At 38.1% G+C, this 23,953-nt stretch overlaps 1 long non-coding RNA gene across 1 annotated transcript in view; it reads left to right on the plus strand.

Annotated features, from left to right (window-relative positions):
- Positions 1-23,953, plus strand: part of LOC139594262 (uncharacterized) — a 172,925-nt gene that overhangs the window by 46,739 nt on the left and 102,233 nt on the right. The window contains exons 6-9 of the long non-coding RNA XR_011680566.1: positions 9,048-9,210; positions 9,322-9,422; positions 11,685-11,759; positions 17,018-17,165. This is a non-coding gene — a long non-coding RNA (uncharacterized lncRNA). The remainder of the gene's footprint in view (positions 1-9,047; positions 9,211-9,321; positions 9,423-11,684; positions 11,760-17,017; positions 17,166-23,953) is intronic.

A 23,953-nucleotide genomic window follows, 5' to 3' on the forward strand; every position in this document is an offset into this window, starting at 1 on the left:
CCCACAGAAGATTAGAATTGGAAATCCATTTGTTTTCATGGTATTACTAAGGGGTTTTTTCCTTTGATTTTGAATGAAAATTATAATGACTTCATAGAGACAGTAAGTTATACTAATTTGGACGTGTTATTTATTTCAAGCATGACTCTGCTTGCTGGTGAGAAAAATAAGACTCCTGTGAACTTTTTTGTGATTATATATGGCAGACAGGTTGGTAATTTTAATTGGTGTATATATAGTCACTAAATTGAGGTTTGTGTGAAAGATAATGTAAATAATCAAATTAACAGGAAATCACAAGAGTTCTGAAAGGGATTTTGAGCCAAAAATCCAATCTATTTTCAGTTGGAGCCTTGTAAAATCTGTAATCTCTATCTTTTTTTAAAAGCATTGGTCTGTGAGGGGGAAGGCAGAAAGAGAAGAATAGACTGGGTAAAAAAAGTGTAAACCTACAGTTTAAGCCCCAAGTTACACATTGCTCCTTGCTAAGATTTCATTTCTCTAGTATTCTGTTTTGATCAATTAGAAAAAATTGTGGATTTTATCTAAGCGGCAGAAAAAAATATATTAAAAGAAAATCTTTAGTGGTGATTTTGTGGTCTTCAGTTAATTACAGCAAATGTTTACTCATGCATATTTCTGTTTGGAGTACGTACATTTAAATTTCAGCCAGAAATTCTCTCCATCAAGAAAGTGATGTTGTTTAATTATTAAGATAGCATGCAATGTGACCTGTTTAATAATATAATACAGGCTCCTTTAGTGTTTATCTACCAGTATTCATGTGAAAAGTTAAAGTTTGATCCATATAAAAATTTTGCTTCAAAAGCAGTAAGCAGCTATAATTCTGTAAGTGCACAGCATTGCCATGATCTTGACTCTTTCTGAGAAACAGGAGCTCATGCAAGAAGTCACATATCATCTGGGGAAAGCAAGACAAGCTTTCTTTCACCATTCATTGTGTCATCTGATTTCACAAGAGAGAAGAAACTTAAGCTATTCTGCTTTGAAAGCTTATTTCATTTTAACCCTGAGCTCAAAAAGAAATCTGATATAAAAGCTTGTAGCTGCATGTTCCAAAAGATTTTCTCAATAATTTCCAAGTTACAAACTTTAATCCATTGTAGGATATGGACATCCTCATAAAGAAACATATTTTGGGGTTTTTTTCAAGCAGAGTCATGAAATAATACCTTCCTTGTACTGCTGTGATTCAGTGCAGGGATGCATTTTGCTTCAGTCTGTGTCATTGTAGCCTTGTTACCATGTCATGGAAAAGATTTAGGCATGGCATGAACCCTTTCATTGTTGTACTTAGCATTTCCTTGTGCACTGCTTCTAGGGATTGACATCAAAGAGCAATATGAGTACACGGATTTAAACACAACTTTAAAGAAGTCAAGCTATTTTTGGTTGTCTTCTGAAATGATGATACCTCTCAAAACCAATCCCAAGTAGCCTCATGTTCTGTGTGTGCATGTGTCTGTTTTCCACAGTAACTGACATTCAAAATAGCATCTCTGGAAGGAGACAAGTGCTGGCATTAATGCTGATCAGGAATAGTAAGTAATTTGCTAGAAACAGACAGAAATGCAAGTGGTGTTAATAGAGGGAAACCCTTCAGAGAAAGCAGGCGTTTTACATTCTTGCTTTCTCCAGAGTCTTCTGGAAGTCCTTCTGCATCAGTGATTTCTGATCATGGCCTGCAGGGAAACACCTTTCTTGCAATTTGTGCAGTAATACTGTGAAGTGATGCTGTTAGAGGGAGACAGTTTCATCCCTCAGCAAAATGAGACATTCGAGACAATATCCAATTTGTTCCCAGGGCATTTTTGGGACAATCTGACAAACTCTCAGATATCAGCAGTGTCTGAGCTGCAGCTAATGGACCTTGCGCCTGGAAAAGCAACATTGTCCCCTGAGCTTTTCACATTATGTCTGTCCTAAGTCCAGAATATTCTTATTGCACAATTTTTTATTGAGTAGAAACATAATTTTTGCTTTTCTTGTCTTGTAATGGGAGTTTTTGTTTTCATTTATTTATTGATACTTTGACATTACGTGGCATAGAAAAAAGCCCTTTGGAATTTGGGACGTTGTGTTTATGCACTGATAGCCCTTTGGAGTTGGAGTCTGACAAGTGTGTGTCCTGAAGCGAGTTTTTTGCTCTGAAAGGTTGGAACGTGCTGCCAGTCCTTAATTGCCTGTCTGCAGGGTGTCCCTGCTCTGTCCCCACGCCCCTGCCCACAGAGCTCAGCTGCCACCAGCCCACAGAGGGAGCTCGGGCTCCTCCCCTCACTGCAGGGGTGGAGCTCAGCAGCGGGGAAATCTAGCTGGGGTATTTAAACCTGTGGGTTTAAATTGTTATCACATTCTGAATTAGTTGATAAAAGGCTTCCAGAAGCTCTGTGTATTGGAAGGAAACTGCAGTTCTGCAGCAGAAGTAACACATACCTGCCATGGATGCTTTCTGTTAGGCACACTCTGATCTGCAGAAATAGGTTTTATGATAAAGAGTGTCAAGTTACAGAGCAATACAGAATGGTAGTGCTTGTAAAATGTGTGTTCTGGCACTTCTGGAAATAAATGCTTAAATTAATGATGACTTGGAGAAATCACACAAATGTAAAATACTGTATTTACTGTGGCTTTATGCAGTACTTCAGTATTAATTGATTGGAAAAAAATCCTTTGAAAGGTAAATGTATTTTTGGGTTAACCTTTCTTCAAATCTTCGTATTTCATGCAGTAATTTTCACAAATTTTATTCAGTGAATAAAAAGATGCATAAAACCAGAAACTTGTGATTAATAAAATGGACTCCGGTGTATCATGAGAAGGACACAAATTAGGCAAAGTTTTACAGGTTCAATACTTGCCCCCTCCTTTTTGTATCTCAGGACTGCAGAGTGGTGGAATTACAACTTTCACTAGAGTGTTCAAATTTCATAAACCAAACTTTTAAATTATGGTTCTCTGTGCTCAAAATATGGAATGCAATATTATTAGACTAATTCTTGATATTCAGAAAAAAAAAAATCAAATGATAATCACGCAGTTAACTATAGCACTACTGCAGCTTTATCCTGGATCAAGGTTGTCACATGAACTGTTTGTTTGGTAGCACTGATCATTTGTAGTCCTTGAGCACTGTTATCATCTCCAGGTTATTTTTCTTTTCTCTAGATAGAAAGCTCATGTTGTAAAAAACAGGTATCAGCATGTATCATCATTGATAAAAGAAGATTGTCTCTTAAGTGAAGTCTTAACATTTGAAATCCAGAATTGTAGGATATCTGGAGTGGAAGGAATCCACAAGGACCATCAAAGTCCAGCTATGGGCCCTAAGAATCACACCATATGCAAGCAATGCCATTACAGTTGAACTTGATCTATTTTGTTAGAGTGAATGAAATATGGAGACATTGATTGCAAGTCCAACTCTGAGGTCTCTTCTTTTCACTCTAATTTCACCAGTCTTTGTTCTGTTTGAACAACAAGATAGGCTGTTGACTGGGAATATGGGAGTGTCTGCATGTTTTAAATATCTTTCTCATGGATGTAAAGCTGGGGGAGATGAAGAAGCTTCATGTTCAGGTAGTGTGCTCCAGTACTGTGAGCATCAGACATCTTGGACAGGCTTAGGGCAGCACAGAGAAGGCGGCAGAGAACTCTGCTGCTGCAGCTCACTCTGCTCTGTCCATGGAACTGCTTGGAAATATTGAAGCTTTTGCAGTCTAATGCTGTGTTAATGAGCAAGACTGGCTTACTGCTGTTACGTTGCAGTTTGGTCCTCAAAGTCAATGCTAGAAAAAGAGCTACAGATTTTCTGTTAAAGTAATGATATTTTATAAATTGATTATTGATTTAGTTGGCATGATAGGGGGCTAGTTATGGCCTTGTGATAAATCTCTGCAATTATGAGTGCCTTTGTTGAAAGCATGATTTGAAATTTAATAATAGAGTTCTAGTAGGTTTACATAAACTTGTAACTTGATTTAAATTATCAGGCTGATCACAAAGAGGTCCATAGCGCATCAGTTCCTAGACTAATGAACCATACATCCTTGTCGACTTTAGTAATGTTTTGACAGTTTTTGCCTCAGTGCCTCTGAATTACAAGTGTGCAGAGATGTATTGCTTGCTGCTACGATAGGTCTCTCCCTCAGGATATGGGAGGTCACGTTTTCTGAATTTGAATTGCTTAACTAAACAATGACAACTTCTGTAATGCTTTAAAAGAAGGCTACAATCAGTTATCATAGTTGTAGTTGCATTTTTTTTTCCACAAGGAGAGATATTAAAAGAATGACATTTTTCAATTTCATACATTATTTAGCTTTTCTGAAATGGCACTTTTGGTGTTCTTAAAATATAGGGGATTTATATAGCTGTGTGATTAATTCTAAGATGGTAGAAAACTGCTGTTGATTCTTTCTTTACAAACAGAGATGCAAAAATAATTCAGGTTTTAAAATCAGGCTGTCTTTATCTTCTTGCTAATGAATATATTATGTGCATGAAACACATGCAGCAACTGTCTTATACCATTTACTTGTTTGAGTTTGTCCTATCAGCTAACGTTGTTCAGTATGGGCATTTTTCATAAATAAGATGGCTTTTTTTGTCTTTCACTATGTGGCTGTTGAAAAAAGGGCCTGTGTTGCTCTATGTTTGATCTTGTCTATGAATTCCCTGTTTTCTTGAGTTCACAGAAAGCAAACCAGATAAATATAGGAAGGCAATTTCTATGAATGACAGATGACATTAGTATTAAATGTCTAGATTTTCTTATGTTTGTCGTTTTTCCCCTTTTAGAGATGCAATAAAGTGGAGCTGAAATGCATCTTACACGTTGAGGTCAGTTCTGCGATGAGAGTTGAATATTATTTCATGTGTTTGAAACATTCCTTTGCTATACTACATTACAGAAGGGAAAGTAAGGCAAGCTTTATTAAACATTGTGACCTCCTGAAATGGAGATTTGGCAATTTTAACTATGGCATTTCCAAGTACAGAAGTTTTGAGGAATGTATCTTTTGTGGAAAACAGTGAATCTTGTGCGTCACAGGATATTTCTCTAAGTGGGGTTATGTTTGAGTGAAGCATGTTACATGGTGCATCATCATTTAATTACTTGTGGGAAGGTTTGGGAGCAATGATCTTGGGCACTGCTGCATTTTGTTCTCATCTGCTGAAAGACCTCTGAAAGGGCTGTTGTAAGTGCTGCAAAAAGGACAGTTGTGAGGATGATGATGGTGTCACTTATGTCCACTGTGTTGTCCTACTCCCTTGTGGAAGCTGAATGTAGCATGAACTTGTGTTCTTTGTTAAAACCTATTCTATAAATTTCAGAATAGGCCTAATAGTCCATATCATAGACCATAATCCCCATTACTGCCCATTATAAATGTCTAGTTATCTGTTCAATAGAACATTATTGTCCCCTTGGATCCATTATTGTTTAATATATTAAGACCTTAAAGTTTTAATATATGGATCACCCTTCAAAGCTCGGTGACAGTCTGATAAGTAGTTGCAAATAACTCAAGCTTTAAAATAAAAGTTTTTCTTTTCAAAATGACATTTTTCTAGACTGGGAAATCCCTTACACCTGTCTCTTCAACCTCACTTCACTCAGCAAAGACTGATGTGCAATTAAAGCAAGTCTTATAAGATCTCAAGAACAGTAACGGATTTTCAAAATGGAGCAAAAGTTTGGCTGACTTTTTCATGTCCACACAATGAAGGACAATAGAGAAGAGCATTTTCTACAGTTTGTATGTGTTTGATTGTTCTTTTAAGAGCCCTGTAAGTATCACTCTTGCTGAAGCCATACAGGACCTCCTACAACCCGCACCTTTTCTGTGTTTTCCATTGCACTGTGTGCCTGAGGCAGGTCAGTGTCTGGACAGTACAGAAGAAAAACAAATAATATGGTTCTCGAGCTCTCTAACAGACTTCTCCCACTCAACTTTTCTGCCTTTCATTTTATGCTACAGAGAACTTAGAAAATGTTCAGCATAGAGAGCTTACAAAGAAAACTCTGGTGGCCTGAAGTCTTGTTCTTTGTTCCTCAGCCCTCAGAGATGTCCTGCTCAAGAGCGTTTGCAGTTAGATTTAAGACTCCCTAAAACAAAATATTAAGAAATGTAGGTTCATTGATTGCAAAGATGATGCAATATTTACTTGGTCCTTGCACAAAGATATTTTTGTAATTGCTTAGTTTTTAGAGATTCAAGATCCTGACTGAGACGTTGTTCAATTCTGGCAAATAGTTGACAAATTATTAAACTTAAAGTGAAGCTGCAGATTAAATCTCACACAGCTGACAGCAAAGAATGTGTTGCTGCACTGGGACATCCTGGGCAGCAGTTGCATTCTTTCTTTTTTCCCCACATTGTTTCCTAAACCTTCCTCGTCCAACTTATGTTCTGTGTATTTGTCATAATTTAAATATGGATAAATGCCTCTCAGTTAGGTTAATAGCTGATAACATATAGTAATAATTCTGGTGCAAATGGGTCTTTGTTGTCAGTGCATTATGCTACCTGCTATAATGGCACATAGTTGTTCGGCAGCTCATGCAATGACTGAGAACTGTGTTTATTGGCACAGGTGGTCCATGCCAGGTGCTCATCCTCCATTGCAAAGGTCTGTGGTGCTGTAGTTGTCCTGTGTGGTGGGGCCTCTTCCTGATCCTGTCATGCCACTTGCTTTTGGAAGAGTCTGTTTCTCTTAGATGAAATTACAGAAAATATTGGCCCTCGCCCAGCTTTGCCCGTGCTCCTGCTGGAGCAAAGGGAGGGTGCAGGCAGGGTGTGTGCATTACCGAGTTCCACATGGCAGTGGGCTCAAACAGGTGGAGGTGCTGAACTGTGGTAGTGGGGTGGGCGCAGATGCCCATTTCGGCCCATTTCTTTGTGTTTGGCACCAGCTCCTCATCATGCTGATAGGTCCTTTTAGCTTAGTATTAAAGCAGGAAAAGATCAATCAGAAACATCAACTAAAGAAAAAAATTATTGTTGCAGATTTCCTGTCTTTAAGGGTCAGTGACCTTGCTTGATTCAGTGTTAGCTTTTAGATTGTTTGTGGTGCTTTCCTTTTCCCCCCAGCCTACTATTCTTAAACTGCAGGTTATTTTAAGCTTATTGCTTTTAAATTGCAGAGCATTTAAGACATTGTAGGCATATAGAATTAAGCTTGGACAGTATTGAAGGTCACACTATAGAGAACTAAATTACAATGACAGCTGGATAGTCTGCATGATAGTCTTTTTATCTAGCTCATGTATCTGATTCTGGTCTTACTAACCAGTGTTTATTCTTTCCTACACTGGTAATTATACTTCAATACTTCAGCAGTGACATTTTAAACCTATTTTTGCTGCAAAAATTTTTGTTTGAGCAAACATCAGATTTATTTGGTTACTCTCATTTAGTCAAGTTTAAATGTGTTTCACCATAAATTTTCCTTGAAATTAAGCTTTTCTGTTGTTTTGTTTTGTAACGCTGTAATAATCATTGACGTGGTGATAGATGAACAAAAACACTGGAGACATAGTCTTCATTTATTACATGAAGTTTGGGAAAAGATGGATCTGGAAAAAGATGCAACTGATCCTAGTGTTGCAATTGGTTTTGATTAATTGTAGCTTTAAAGACTTCTGACATTGTAGTAGCTTGTTAAAACACAGTGCTGTGCTGTTCCTCATGGGCTTGGAGCACAGAGGTTGCAGTGGGTCTCTGATTTTCCTGGGCTTTGTGTGCAACAGACCCCTGTGTCCTCCTGCTCTGTGTAAATAGAATGATGGCTGATGAGAATCATGCAAGCTGTTGCTTCTCTCTCCTTGCTGGTAGTGTCTCACATGGAATTGTGTCCACTCCCACACAGTGACCTGAACTGTGGCTCCAATTATAATCATGGTTATGTTTTCCATCACAAAGTTCTTGAGCATCTTTTGATTTGTTAGTATATATTAATTATTTCATAAGCTGGTTTCAAAGTCTGATTAAAATCTAAATTTTAGAATTGGCTCCAGGTCTGTAAATAGCACCTGCAATTGTTCAAGAATTATTTGAAGAGCAAGGCAATTGATATTCCAAACAACTGTTTTGTGAAGGTTGTAATCTAGATCCACTGAGAAATCTGTAGAGAAAAAGCAGTAGCTAGACGCCCTGCTGCTTCTCTTATAAAAATTAAAGACAAACCAGAAAATGACAGCACATAATTATAAAGAAATAGATCCATTTGTTAACAGTTCTATGGTGAAATTTTGTTATTGGCACTAATAACAACATAAACATTTGCATTCAGCTGAAAGCAAGCAGTGATATTCACAACGTGGTCAAAAATATCCCTGTAGAGCTCTCAATGAGAAGAGCATTGTTTTGAATAAAACCTATCTGGATATTGTAGAATGCTATGCTGCTATTGTGTATTTCATTCCCCCCCCCCTTTTTTTTTTTTCTTAAGACGTATTCCTCTCTAAAATATTTTCCAGTATTAAATTTTCCTATGGAACTGGAAGCTATCTTCCAAACATATTTTCTAGTCTGTATTTTTAAACTGCCTTTGCAAGTATAAAAAGGTACATGCTACAATTTATTTACTGATTATCCCTAAAACTTTGAGTAGGCTCTTTGAATGGAAGTAGAATAAATTCACTAAAGCATCTGCAAAATGACAAGTGTTTAGTAAGTGGCTGGCTACTAATAAATCCGAGGCAAAACATACAGAAATGAAATAAGGTATTGATATAAAAAAGAGGTGTAAGAAGCATCAGTACAATGCAGTAGCTTGATAAATCTGGTTTGAAATTTAAAAAAAAAGGGAAGACAGTATTCCTGCTCCTGAGAAGCAGAGCTGTAGGTGGGCTCTGTGAGTTTGGGGTGGTACATGAGTTTTCCCATAGCAGGTCCACCTCCCAGCCTCCAGAAAGAACTGGTGTGAAGAGCTGGGAGATGGGATGTCCCTCCATAGCAAAGAACATTGCACTGTGAATGCCAAGTGTTGATAACTCTGTGCGTGCACATGTTTTTTTATAGTATGGGATTCCTTCTACTGAAGATCTTGCAACTCTGGAAATATTACACAGGCTTTGCAGTAGAAACTGTCATATGCCAGAAATTCAGCTGAGCGCTTCTTGGATTTCTCTGTCTGAACACCATGGAGATGATGTCTGTCACAATTGTACAGCTGCTGCAAGTGGTAATTTTCTAATCAGATGAAGCATAAGAAAAATAATTCCTTGTTACATACATTTAAGCTACTGCATTTAACTTCTTTTCATTACCATGTAATTATCTTTTCATTCTATAGATGGTGTGATAATTTCCAAAGCTGTTTGTGTCTGAAAATTAAGTGAAGTTGTGACATGCCTGGAACAGTCTTACTTCAGTGACCTAAACTACTTAGCTCTGGTAAATGTTCACGACAATAAAAGCTGCCTGTGCAATGCCCAGTCATCACAAGTTATCCAAAACAGCTGTGACAGAGACACTGTACTTTAGGCCTGATAAGAGCCAGTGGCTGTGAATCTTTTCTCTTTTTTCTAGTTGTGATGATGTCTTTTTTCTCTATATTGTAGTTGCATTTGTGATTCTTGTAGCTGTTGTAGAGAGCAAAAGGTGAAGTTGTGTTCTAGGCTTGTTGTTTTCAGTAATCTTTAAGAAGGAGATAGGGAAGCCAGAATTTTCATGTCAGAAGAGCATTTGTTCATTTGAGGGAGATCTGAACAAACACACAAGGATCTAGCACAGTAGAAGGAACCAGAAGAGCAGATAAAATATGGGGAAAGAAAGGCAATTTTAGTAGTGTCTGAGAGGTGTTTGAATTCTGTAAAAATGGTGCATTACTAAATATACTGTTTGATAGAAGAATTATAAATTATCAACAATTATACATATGTTACAGCCATGCAGAAGTATTGTGTGGTAAATAGTGCTCATCAAGGCCAGTAAAAAGTGTTAAAATAATTTAGGACTACTGAGTCTGCAAGCAGTGTGTTACACAGACCACTGTTTTGCTTTATAGTAAACCAACTATTAAGAAATTATTAATCTTTTAATAACTGGTATGAAATTAATGTAAAACACAGCTGAGTCTCATCATGCTGGTGTAAAATAAGATTTATTTTCCTTTGTCAGACATTTTCTTCCTTCCCACTCCCAAATGTTGAGAAGGATACTTTAATAGAGGAAAGAGATTTTAAGCTTGCACATTTGGCTCTTTTTGTAGTCATTATTATAGGTAGGTTTAGTACTTTTGTAGGCCCCATCAATTGTCTTACTATATTATGAAAAAATCATGTTTCTCGTTTGAGGAAAAAAACAAGGAAAGAGAGAAGGGGTATCACTGTATGGGTACATAAGTCAAGAACAGCTAACAGCCAAAGGGCAGTAACTCAACCAGAAATGGATATTGTAGCTCTCATAGAGCAATTGCCTTGGCAGTTATTTCCCCTAGGAATGGGATAAAAACACTTCCAAAATACAGACACTTGCCTGTATGTGCTTCTAACCAGTTGGTGTTCTCCCAACCTACTTAATTGTGAATAAAAGCATAGTTAAAAGATTAACCTGCTTTATCTTAACCCACCTCTTTTGAGACATGCACATCCATGGTTCTTTTCCTTTCCTTAGAAGTATTTCCCACTGCCCTGAGTCCCTTTCTTTGTTTGCTGCCCAACGTGCACAGCCCATGTGGTGAAGAATGTATCATGTCTGGGCTGATGGGCTGGAAATCCAGTAAAAATGAGATGTGGAGTGGAGTGGGGTGGGGAGTGGGAGGGATGGAGAAGCCAGAGGAGCAGCAGCCTCTTTGGGGCTCAGAATGGTCCCTGCTGGGCGTGTGGTGTTGGTGTGCTCTGGTTCCTTGCGCTGCCTTCAATGGAAACTGATCCAACCTGTAAGGGAATGGAGATTTAGCAAAGCTCAGTATCTGCTCAAGTGCTGGACTCTGTGTCTGCTTTTATTATTGATTGGCCAGTGGAGAAGGCTACTGTAGAGAAATATGGCAGTGAGATGACAAGAGATGAAATATTTTTTCAGTTAGAAGTGACCTCGTAATTCCCAAATGGCGGTATGAAGTGGTACTCCAAATGAATTGTGTGGGGACATCCTAATGAGTAGGAGTTGTTTTGGATCAACTTCTAGGCAGTACAGAATTTCTAGCCTTATGAGAAATGTCTTTCCTATTGCAATTCACCATACAAAGACAAAATTGAGAAAGCTTTGGAGCTATAGCCAGCTAAATTTATTTGTCTATCAGGTGATAATGATGTTTGGCAAATGGGGTTGAATACAACCATGGCATTCAAATGTTTAGGCAATGTTCAAGGCCATGCACATTTTGTCCTTGCTGTAACTTTAGATCATAACAGGCTCTAAAACAAATGTTCATTTCTTGCAGATAAGGCTTGGGGTTTTACGTACATCTATGTTTACTTCTGATGGTTTTTTAAAAATTACATTTTCATAGACTGTTTGACAGTAAGAGACATGCACAAATCACTGTCAAGAAATGAGTAAGGTTTTTAGCTAAAAGATTGCTTAGCTGATGTTTAGCTTCTGCAAGAGACCTTAAGGGCTGTTTATATACAAGTCACAAGACTAGTGGACATAAAATATAAAAATATTAGTGAGAACTTACTCAAATAATATGCTTTTTTTTTAATTCTACAGAGAGCTCTGTGAAGAGTACAACACTTTTACTGTTCTGTCAGGTCTCTGCAACATGATTCTTACACTGAGATGGATGTAAGTACCTTGAAACTGCTTATGTAAAAGAAGTACTTTCATAAAATCTGACCTTTATTACAGTTCTCTTCATCATGGTGACATAAGGAGGCTATGTTACCTGTCACTTTTATTAACTCACACAACTAGTCAGTTTAAGTGATGCTCAAAATTTCTCCTTCAAAAGGCTGTAGGAATGAGAAGGTTAAATCTAATTTTAAATGTCACTTTCTAGCAAAATACTTCCACTATGGAAAGGAAACATCAAGTAAGCAAAACTTGCTTAATTTGTGGACCCTGACATGACTATTTCAAGTCACTCCATGTAGACTGGAAGAACTGCTGTAATTTCCCAGCAAAATTTTACCAGACATGTACCAAGAGATTCAGTGTAAAAGAAAGCTGGCTTGCAAGTATAGCTTTCCCTCATGATAAAGACAATTAAAGTTTTTTTTTTGAAATTTAGTCTAGAAATATGCTATGTTTTATTTGAAATTATTTGCTGCCTAGGATAAATTCATGGGATCCATACTTTTTTCACAAAACCCTCAATATAGAGAGCTAGAGGAGCACCAGCATTATTTATATAGATAAGGGATCAAACTGCTTTCAGGCTGGACATTCTCAGTACCATTGATGGCTGGAAAAAAAATGACAAAGGCTGTACAACTTTTGATGCTGTCCAAGGGTTTTTTTTGATCATGGTGAAAAGTTAAATAACATGATTAACACTAGGTCCTAAAGCTAAGTGTAAAGGTCCTGATGAATACCTCATACTTCATTGGTGACTCTTGAGTATTTGGATATGCCAATAGAGATACTGGTCCTCAGCCCAGGTTTTTCCAGAACAGAAATATGTCTAGTAGCTTTTCTGCTTGATAAGGGCTTGATGTTGTGTTGCTTTTCATGTTTACTTTGAAAACCCCCTAAAATTAGTCTGTGCAGAGAATTGATTCATATCTGACACCTGATTTGGTTGGCAAACACCTCTGAAAGCACCAAGTCTGCCCCTTGATAGGTTAGTGAAAGGTTGTACTTGGATAGTAGTGCAGAATTGGGGTTTCAGCTCTTTTAGATTTGACAACTTAAAATAGGCTAAGGGGTTTCAACTTGAATAAAGTACTGCAGAAGCTATGTGAGATTTACTGGGAACTGCAAACCAGACAAACCATACTGGACTGCCCAAACATAGTTCATGTTGTAAGTAGTACCACAAAAAATGAGGAGGAGTCTGAATAATCACGGTGTTAGACCTTTTTATATTTATTTAGAGCATTTTTTAAGGTGTTAAATGGCTCTGAAGGTGCATGAGTTTAGGTCTGGGGGCCCTAGGGGGATGTTGCTGGCTGCCCTGGGCAGAGCTGGGTGCTATGGTTGGGCTGGCTGGCCAAATTCTGTATTCTGTTGGGCTGGGCTGGGCTGGGCCTAGGTTTGTGCAGCAATGATCACCAGCAACTTAACCACTGGGAGTGGTGTGACCGTGACTGTCACCGCTTGAGGATGTGCCTTAGATTGTCCTTTCATGGCCCTGAATAATATTTTACTATCTGAATTTAACTAGGCTATACTGGCATTTATATGTCTTATTTGTTCCAAAGAAATGCTGAGGGGAAAAATATAGATGTGTAGAACTATACCTTGAATTTATGATATATATTTGCATTCTCTGCAGGGGTAAGATTATCTTGCTGTAATTACATAGTTTATCAACTGGCCACTGCTCGTGGGGCTTGCCTCACCTACTGCTGAATGTGGGACCTGTACATTAATTTTAACTCTGATGATGATTGGCTGTAGTGTTCCCTATTGTCACTGCAGCCGTGGAGATCAGGCCTGATGATATGCCACCAAATCAGTGACAGTTTGCATACAGACATGGTTTACTCAGGTCTCAGCACTGCCATTCTCAGAAGATGAGGAGGTATTGAACTGTCAAACTGAGACTGAGCAGGTGACAGCTGATGCATTTTAGATCAGCTGCCTTCATGACTGATTTAGTAAACCTAACTGAGAGCAAGCAGGCTTTTTCTCCTTCAATATTATATTCTTTAGAAAAATAAGATGAAAATGAAACTGTGAAAATGTGGGGTTTTTTTCATTTTTAAAAATTACCCTTTATTCCTTCTATTCACTTTGAAACATTTTAGCGTTAAAAATGATAAGGATGCAAGATCTGAGAGGATTTTTTCTATGGAATGAATTGAGGTAGAGAAGTATTTTTATACTTTCCACAGCTCTGTGGCAATTTAACATCTGACTCTCAGTCAATCACTCTACCTGCTGTCTTCTATATATCATACAACTTCTTTAAATAGGTAATGCTGAAAATAACATAGACAAGCAACAACATGTGGAAGCATGCAGTAAATATAAAATGTGTTTCCTTCTCTTGCCTGAGTTGCTTCCTAATTTGATAGCATTGATTAAAAAATGAAGGTAATTCATAGTGCAAGGAGTTGGCTTAGGATGAAGCCATTTCACAAAACACAGCAAGCTTCTAGTAGGCAATGAACACAGTGGTGAGGCTGAACAAGTGGCATTGTCATTGCAAGTTGGTCTCAAAGAGCTGATTGCTCTGCTACATAAGAATTAAATCTTCTTGTGTATTCAGAGAGATATTTTCAGTCATTTCTCTTTGATACCACTAAAATTTAAAGGGCCTAACAGGGGTCTTAAGTGGAAAACTCTTTTCTGTCCATTACAGAATGTCCTTTTGGCAGAACAACTGCATATCACAGAAGAGGGAGAAAAATTTTGTAGATGTCATTTTGTTGGCAGCATCCAGTTGCTCAGAGCATTTTTTGTCTCTTGTGTCTACTCATATGCAAAAGTAAAGGATGTGGGAAGGGACCTCTTCTCTACATCTCTCCTTTTCTCTCTTTTTGACTGAAATATTCCCCTCAGAAAAGCTCTGCTGTTGCTTCCTGTGGTCTTGGGAATGCTTCTTTGTCTGATTTGACTAGCAGAGAATACAGTGCATAATATATACCTTGGGTTCAGAAGAAAAAAGATTTTTATGTCAAGAGAATTTCATGCAGTTTTTCTTGAACACTTAAAAATATAAAGATGAGATGCTAATATGAAGAGTGTGAAGTATATTTCCAAGTTGATAATACATTACATAGATTTGTTTTCTGTGTGCTGTATTGTTTTTGAGAAATTGCATTAGGGTTTTTTTCAATCTGTTAAATACTGGAAAATTGGATCACTGGAGCAGTGAGTAAACTTTGTGCCTATAATGGCCAGAGATGTCCAAAACCTTCTGCATTTCTTTTATTTCCCCCCCAAAATTGCAAGCTGGAAATGAAAGTATTTATGCAGAAGTCACATGAATAATATTCTTCCTTCATCACCAGTGCAGCTGGGAATGCATTATTTCTGGTGATGACTGATGTGCTCTCTCACCTCTTTGTCCTCTCCTCATGAAAATGCTTTGCTGCTGCTGAGGAGCGCGGCGTCGGACAAAGTGCAGAGTCCTGGACTGTGCCTTTGGGAGGGCTGGGCAGGGCAAGGGCCACCAAGGAGAGCAGCAGAGATGTGTTGGAGCACGTATGCCAGTCACTAGAAGAAAGGTGATGACCCAGGGAGGTGACAGTGCCAAATCCCTGTGTGGCTTAGTCCCAGATAGCCCAGTTCTCTAGTGGCTCTTGTTACTTTTTCTTGGTGTATTAAAAAGGAGACTTGGGGAGGGAGTGGTTGCAAATTGCTTTAGAAATCAGACTTTTAGAGATATATGTGTGTATATATATATATAAAAATAGTAATAAAAGCAGCCTTAAAAAAGTAATCAACCACAAAATACTTCACTATTTCCAGGTAACTGTGTGCAGGGGGAAAGAGAAACATTTGTTAAATCTCTGTTATATCTGCATGTTAGAGAAATGCCTTACAGTTCTCGCTGCAGGCTGACTTCCCTATATGCTCAAAATTCACTTCAGTATTTATTGCAATTTAAGGTTCTGTTATTGAGTATAGTGACGCAAAACAGCATTCCAGCAGAATGTTTGCTCCACAGACTCTGTGCTACCAGTCCTGCAAATATCAAAAAAGAGCCCTATTTGGATTATAGAGAACAATAATGTTATCAGGGGGATACTTGCAAATTGCATTCTATCAACTTCTTTGATATTTATTTCTACTATATATATATAATTTGCAGATTCTGATTCTTTATAAGCTTCTTGATTTTCCTTTAAATTATTTCAAAATATTCCATTTTTATTTGTCGGCAAAGTATCTTTCCCTATCTCTAATGGATTTATTAAAATCCGTACCTCATGCTGCTGTCCCTGTACGCTGGTCCCCAAATGCCGCTTTACTCTCAGTGCCATTTTTGTGTGAGTTGTGGGGCCAGATGCTACAGTCCTGTCGCTTAAATCAGGATGACAGCCTGGTGCTGGGCTTGAGCCCTCATGGCTTGTCATGATTCAGCATTCCTGCCATCAAGGGAAGGAGATAAACACAGCAGTGAAGTGGGCAGAGGGTGCCTTAATGAGAGTTGTTAATGAGGGGAAGGCATTTTTCATTTTAATGGTGCAATAGAATTTTCCCCCCAATTCACTTAATTCCTTTACCTCTGTGTATAGTTTATTACACAGAAATGCACACTTGGGGTTAAGTTACCTGGAGAGAAATAGTGCACACCTGGGCTATAAGTACTTTGTTTCCAGCAACAGACAGAGGCAGAGGTTTATCTAGGGTGTGAGGCTCAGGGGGCATGAAATGGTGGGGTGAGCTTCCCCTCTTGATGCATTAATTAGCATAACAATTGCAATTAGAGAGAATGGTCTGCAAGCCCTTGCTGGTGGCATCAACAGTCCTGAAAGAGAGAAAATAGTGATTTCAGCTTCTCTCATGTTATTTGTCTTTCTAGACAAAAGCAGCAAGAGAGTGCAAAGCCAAAGGTATGCTGAGGGATGTGGTAACCCCATCAGATCAAGATGTTTCCATGGTGCTGCTCCCCAGCCCAAGTCCTTATGGGCATTGTTAGTGAAATATGGACTGCAGGCATCCCTTTGCTGTAGGGCAGATGTTTGTGTAGCTTGCTGAGGGAAAAAGAGAGAGAAGTTCATTGCATTTGCAGAGTGATATATTTAGACCTTGCTCTAAAATTATCAAGTCACTTCAACCTCCTTGTATTTTACTCTATAGGCTTGTCGTTTTCAACCTTTTTTGATCTGTGAACCTCTCAACCTTTTCCACAGAAGATACAGATCTCTGTATAGTGAGTTAAAGCCCCACTGACAATCAGCTTGAATTTTTAATGTTTTCTTTTCAAGTTATCCTTACAGATATCCCCAGACCTTGAGTGCTTGGTGGACTACATTGTGAAAGCCATTGCCCTGAGGTACCAGGCATGCTGAAGTGAGCCTAAAGCTACTAAGAAGTTGAAGATTCTGGCTATGAAAAAATATCTATTCTGTTGAGGTAAAATAATATGGAGAGCTCCTCCTATTATCTTTGAAAATATTTATAATAATTTTGAATTTTTCCTTTGCAAATTTTAAGCAAGCTGAGTCTTGGACTCTGATGTTTGAGTGGCCAGCAGTGAGGATGGAAAGCAAGAACAGAGGTAGCTGGGAGTGGGGTGTGAGTGCTGATTCCCTCAACAAAGTAGTAGCATGTCATAGCCCCTGCAAGACCAGAAGTTCAGGTTTTGCTCTATGATCTATTGAAAAACTAAGCAGATTTTCCATGAGGAGATAGAAGTTTGTTGAAAGAAATGCATTTCAGGAATCAGTGTTTCCTGATTGAACATGCACTTTGCTAGTCAGTGTCTCTCAAGCTGAGCTGCAAGCTCAGATGTCCCAGGTCTTTTAGCATTGAGCCTGAACTTTACTGGTAGAAGGCTGGCTAGAGGAGAAATATGGTGAAAGGGAAATGAAGTCTGATGGGATGGGGCTGAGCAAATAATTCAAATTATTCAATGAACTGACTTTTAAAATTACTGTAGAATTCTGTGAAAAATAAGGGGCAAATAAAGCCAGCACAGAAGTCAGCCTGCTAGGAGAGTATCAGGCTTTTATTTTCACGGTTTAATTTTCTTTGGAGACATGCTTCCTAGGAGAACTTATCAACAAAGACAGCAACTATTTCATTTTGCCCTCAGCCAAAAAATAATTTTTTTGTTTGTGCTTATGTCTGGATCTTCCTGCTGGCTGTGAGCCTTTCTTTGAGTGTCTAGGTAGGGACAAGTTAGAATTATATGGTGCAGAACACCTGCTTGCTCCAAGATGCTAAACTGCTGCTTAATAGAAAACTTGATGTCTTACTTGTGTAGTTCTCAATATGAATTTACTATTTCTTTGACTCCTGGCTGTGTGTGATGACTTCTGTAATAAGGAGGAATGGCTAAAAATCAATGGAAAGCTGTTTTAAAATTTTCACGCATGAATTGGTATGTGTGCTTGGCATAGATTCTCAAACACAGTCAGAGCAAATGAATGGAAAGAAAAGGATGCTGGCAAGGAGGAGGTGCATCAAAGAAGTTTGGATTAGATTATGCTGGGTAAAGTATTTTTAAGCAGCACAGGAAGCCAGTAGTATTTTTTGTTTGTTTGTTTTTAAGGAATATTTTTTCCTGTCTGTGCTTAAGCAAATCCTGGAAAACAGAGTAGAGTCAAGCATTTTTAAACTTTTGGGATCTTAAAGAAGAAGCTGGCAGTGAACCATGTGCATTTTATCAGCCAGCTTGTTCCAAAACTCTGGGGTCTACATAGAAAAGCAGATTTGCTTTTTAGTTTTCTGGCAGACAGAGATGGATTGCATCCTTTCCATGGCCAAAGGGGGAAGAGAGATTCTGTTTAAGGGGACAATTTGTTTCGTTGTCTTTCTTTGACTGGAGCCTTGCTTTTAGGAGAAGGGGGAATCTATGATAGCTGACACAAGCTTCTTGGAAAAACATTATATGGAACCTGCCAAGATGTGGGGAGAGGAATGACACTGACATACACTGATTCCATGCCTGGGGAACCTGAAAGAGAAAGTATTGAAGTGTCTAGCATCTGCTATTAGACAACAGCTTTTGGAGGTCTGTGTAATGTAAAACCTTCATTTTAGTAACATCATATTGAAGTTCCTTTTGCCTCAGAGGAACTACTGCTAACAATATTAGCATTAATATTTGTACTTCTTAAAAGGAATCTTTTGTACATTGATGCCTAAGTTTATAATGGCTTTTTTCTGTTTTATGATCCCATTAATTCTGCTCAGGTTTATTTTAGTTTTTGAAATGTACTTACGATAGTGCAGAAAGCAAAAAATATTTTGGCAAATTACTAACTGCATTTTGGAGTGGTCTATATGTGCTCGTGTAAATACACACAGAAAGTGAATATTTGCAGGAACAATGTTTTGCACTTATGTCAAACTTTGTTAATAGAAAGGACTGCAACCAATTGTCCTTGAATTTCAGCTGTGGGCTTGGTAAGGAAAGATAGATTTTAACAAATGATGATGTAAGGGGCCAAATAGAAGTGAAGAGGAAGGAGATGTGGATAAACAGAGCACTACCTGATGAGAGTGTTCAGGTCTCCCAGCAGCCTTAGTGGCATTTCATAAGGATTAGATTATGTTTTAAATATTGCATGATGAAAGGTGTTTCAGCATTTAAGAAGCAGCTTTTGGAAATAAAATAATATTGATGTGGTACTTGATCTGTTTTCTGCAGAAATGAAGTAGCTACTGATTCCCTTGCACAGCATCTTCCTGCACTAGTGGGAATAGACCTCAGAAGTTAATTAGTTGGTTTTGTGCTTATCAGGAGTGGGAGAAAACTCACTGCAAGTCTCCACAGGGTGCTGGTAGCTCTCCTTTCTTTAGGGATTTCTCTGATGTTTTATAGGTAGAGGACAAGCTTGGCAAAGCCAGGCATGTTTTATGGGAGTAAGAGAGATTATGGCTGTCTTGGTCAGCTGAGGTTGATCTTGTGTTCCTGAATAATTTCCTATCCATGCCCCCAGATGCTGAGGTGAACTGGCAATTCAATAACTGTTGCTGAGCTTCAATATTGCTAGTTAAAGTTTAATGTAATACTTGCTAAAATTATTAAAGCCGTGTGCAGACAGTCTACATGTGTTACATTAGAAAATGTACTTGTGTACACATGCAGCTTCCTGGTTTTTGCTATGTTGCTTGTTTACGTGTATGACATTTTTAAAACAAGGAGAAAAAGTCTAGGAAAAAAAAATCCTTGCTGGGCCTTCTTATTATGGCCCTAATATTATATCAAATTGTGAACCAGCTATGGAAATCTTTTCTTTTAAGAGAGTGGAAATTCCACAGGAATAGATGGCAAGGAAATCCCATTCTGCTGCTCCACTCTCATCTGCCAGAGGCTGGAGGAGGGCATTGTGTTCACCATGATGTGTGAGTGCTCAGTGATTGTCCAAGCCAGAGACAGGAGAGACAGGCCAGCTCAGTGCTTGAAGTGACAGGAGTTATTTGATAGGATGGCTGGTGCAATTGTCCTGTGACAGACAGCACTGCCCAGTCCCAGTATGCAAAACAGGCTGAGGAAGTGGCCTGACATGTCACAGGGAGCTGGCACAAGCAGTACAATGTGATGACAAATGGAGCTCTTTTGGCCAGGGCTTGGCTCCTCTGTGTGAATGAGCTGTAAATGCACGTGGAGCTGCTGCTTAGTTTCCTCTTCCTCCTCACAGCAATCTATTCCTTATTGCAAGCTCTGGTCTCAAGGCACAGCTGCAAGACAAAAAAAAGAATAAGCAGATTTGTGATATAAGACCAAAGACTCATTATTTTGAGAATCTTTTCTGAGCAGTACTTGCACAAAGGTACTGTTAATTTATAATATTTTGGGAAAAGACATTAGCTGGAGAGAAGTGCTGTCAGTAAATGTATTTTTAACTTGCAGTCTTAGTCCTTTATTTTTCAGCTCTATTAAGTACTTTCTCCAAATCCCTGGTTACATAGTTCAAAGAGATGAAGCTATTGGATTATTGTCTCTTTCCTGTCAAGGAGCCTACAAAATTCTTTCTAGAGCCTGAGTGTAGCCTCTGTTAAATAGCATGTTTTGGTGGTGCACTTTACAGTGTGTGTGCACAGAACATGTGAATGTAATTGTTCAAAACTACATTTAAGACAGATGATCTTGCCATGGTAGAAGAGTATCTTAGGTTGTAGGCAACATTTAATTTAGTTAGGTTTCCTGAGGAAAATTTTCACTTCTCTTCCTCCTAGCCATCTAACTGTTCTTAAGGTTAGAAAAAAGAACTTGGCTACCAAGCAAATCCTCCTACCATCTTCTTGATCAGAGTTTCTTCAGCAGAGAAGGGAACAGAACCAATACAAATACCTGTGGATTGGGGCCATTGGTCATTGATCAGCACTGCCTTGCACAGGGCATGGTACAAATGTCCAGCAAGAATAATCTCTCCAAGGCTTTTACAAACACATAACAATAATACATAGAAAATATATCTGTTTTCTGAACCTATATTCCTACATTGTGTCTACAGACAAATGAAATGTGTCAGGCAGCCCTTGTAATAAGCAGTAAATCCATGCCCAATTCACAGAATTCTTTGTGTCTAATGAGAAATTTTTTTCTCTCAAATCCCTTAGTTGGGAAAATAGTCTTATAAATTCAATTGGTTTATGTAAGATAAGGTACAATACCAATCAAATGTAAAGCTGAAATGTATAAAATGTTTTATTTTATGAATCCATGGAGAACTCTTATAGCTACCAGCACCAACTAATCATGAGCTCAAACTGAGGCCTGAAGGGAGGTTCTCTGGCTAGTACTAAATCAGTCAGATTGGCAAAAATACTTCTAACTACGTAGGATATTGAAGAAAATTATTAAATTTGCAGTCATGGAACATTGGAGCTTTGATAGACACTTTACTAGCAAATGCCTGCATTTCCTAGGCTTCCAAATTTTCAACGAGTTTAAATAGAGATGTTACATTGCAAAAGAAATCCTAAAATGCAGGAGTAATAAAATGATTTAATTTTTTCTCATTTGATTATAATTTCTTTTCCATTTCTTCTCCCTCCCTAAATAGCATAAGAAAAACATTTTTTCAGGTAACATTTTCCACAGATACAGCATCAAAAGATCAGATTCTGTATTAACTCTAGAAAAATTTTAGCATTGGTGTTATTGCTGAAAAGTGACCCAAAGAAATGTGAAACAGGAATTTTTTTGTTGTGGTGGCTTGTCTACCATGACAACATATAAAGGAGATGGGAACAATTTTGTTTTTTCTTTTCAAAATGAAATATCTCTCTCTGAGAACACAGTGAAAAGATTGGCTATGGCCCCAGACTTCAAATGAGAAACAAGGATGATTAATCTCTTAAAAAAAAAAAAAAGATTCGTTCTTTGAATAACATGTTTGATTTTCAGTTAAAGAACTGTCGAATAAAAATCTAAGCACTTTGAACAATTTCAACACTATTTTGAAATTTTAACTAATCTCATGTTATGCTGGCTGTTATAATTGGATTGCCTCTCTTGAGTTTTCTAGGAAGAGCGTAAGAGACAAGAATAATTTTTCTGATATGATAAAAGATATAACTGCCCTATCATATGGCTTCATCCTCTCTTGGCTGCCAGATTAGCTGTAAAAGCAAAAACTACTTTAAAAGGAAAAGTATTTTATAATATTTTGTACTTTCTTCAAGTTTTTCTTTGAGAACAATATACATCTTCAGTAAATTCCTCATCATGTTGTGCTGGGCGGCCGTCTGCTTATCTGGTAAGCTGTGATGAGTTTGGAATAATGCCACTTAATTCATTGGAATTTTATTTCAAATCATAAGGCAATCTTGATTTTTCTATGTATATCACTTGATTTTTTTTATAAGTATGTTAGGGACTCATTTGATGGTCTCTTTTTGTGTTTACTGGATACGTGTGTGTGACATTTTTATTAATGGTAGAATATATTATGAATTTTGGCATTATTTTACAAACTACCCACTCCTCTGTTGTAAAGGCAAACATTAAAGGTCAGAAAATTCAGTAGTAGGCGGAGTCAGAAAGATCAAACTGATGCTAGCCATGCACCTGGTGCCCTGAGAGTAGGACAGCAGTGTGGAGAGAAATGGTAGCGTGGGGCTTGGCAGCTTTGAGATCTCTGCTGGCATCCAATGATCTTTCAGTATAGGACAATCTTTTCCCATCAGTGAGCTGCCAGATAGGCTATACATTTACAGAGGGCGGATTTGTTCTGAAGTGATGCCAGCACAGGGTCTTTGTTTTGTTGTTTTGGATTTTTTAATCAATACAGTTCTGAGTAGGGATGCAATTAAGCCAGTCTAAGAATGCCTTTAGAAGTATGTTCTGCTTTCTAAATGAGCGTGACTTATAGCCACATTATCATATAGTCTATCTACTTCAAACTATGCAGAGTTCTTCAGCAAGCCTTGGAAACAATGTTAACTCCAGTTATCAGCTTCTACTGCAGCATCAAACATCAGTTTTGGGGCTTTTACAGTTGCGCCCGGAATTTTGCCTTCCCTCTTACCTCAAAAAGGCAATCACCTATAGGTATTTGGGGAGTGGAGAGCAACTGTGCAAGAAAGAACAAGGAAAAAAAATAAAGAGGTCTGGTGACATGTCCCCTGGCATTTCCTTCATCAGAGCTTCTCTCCCCATCTCCATGTTGTAGCAGAACATTCTTAACTTCTTGATGCTTGCAACGAGGAGCATTGCTCTTGCATTTGCTCCTTTCTCTAGACATTCCTCTGAACCCAAGCTTTTGAACCTGTTTATGTGAAAGATGAATGTGAGTACTTATCTGTTGGCTTCAGAATCAGATTTTCTACTTACTTTTCCATACCTGAAAGGGGTGAAGATACAAATAATTGCCTGAATCGACAAAAGAGCTATTTATACATGCCTAACTTTGTAGCAAGCTCTCTCCAAGAATATTAAGTGGTGTAAAATATTTAATCCCAACAAGTATTACATAAAGAAAATGCTTAGAAAATTTGGAACTCAAAGCAGCATGTCTATATCATGTACCTGATGCTTTCAAAAAGTACATTTTCTAAATGGTGGTCTAATCAACATGTCTACTGTGGACACTTGTCTTTTTTTTTACATTTGGCATGATACACACAGTGAAAAAAGTCTTCTTCCTAGCAGCCTTAAAAATTTACCAGTGGGACAAGAAAACCAGATGGAAAGAGATAGACAGAACAGTAAGAAGAAAATGTGGAAGGGCATCCTAGAAGAAGGC

This window comes from Agelaius tricolor, unplaced genomic scaffold (assembly GCF_023055355.1).
Source record: "Agelaius tricolor isolate 1412-34295 unplaced genomic scaffold, bAgeTri1.0.p SCAF_11, whole genome shotgun sequence".
Taxonomy (NCBI): Eukaryota; Metazoa; Chordata; class Aves; order Passeriformes; family Icteridae; genus Agelaius; species Agelaius tricolor.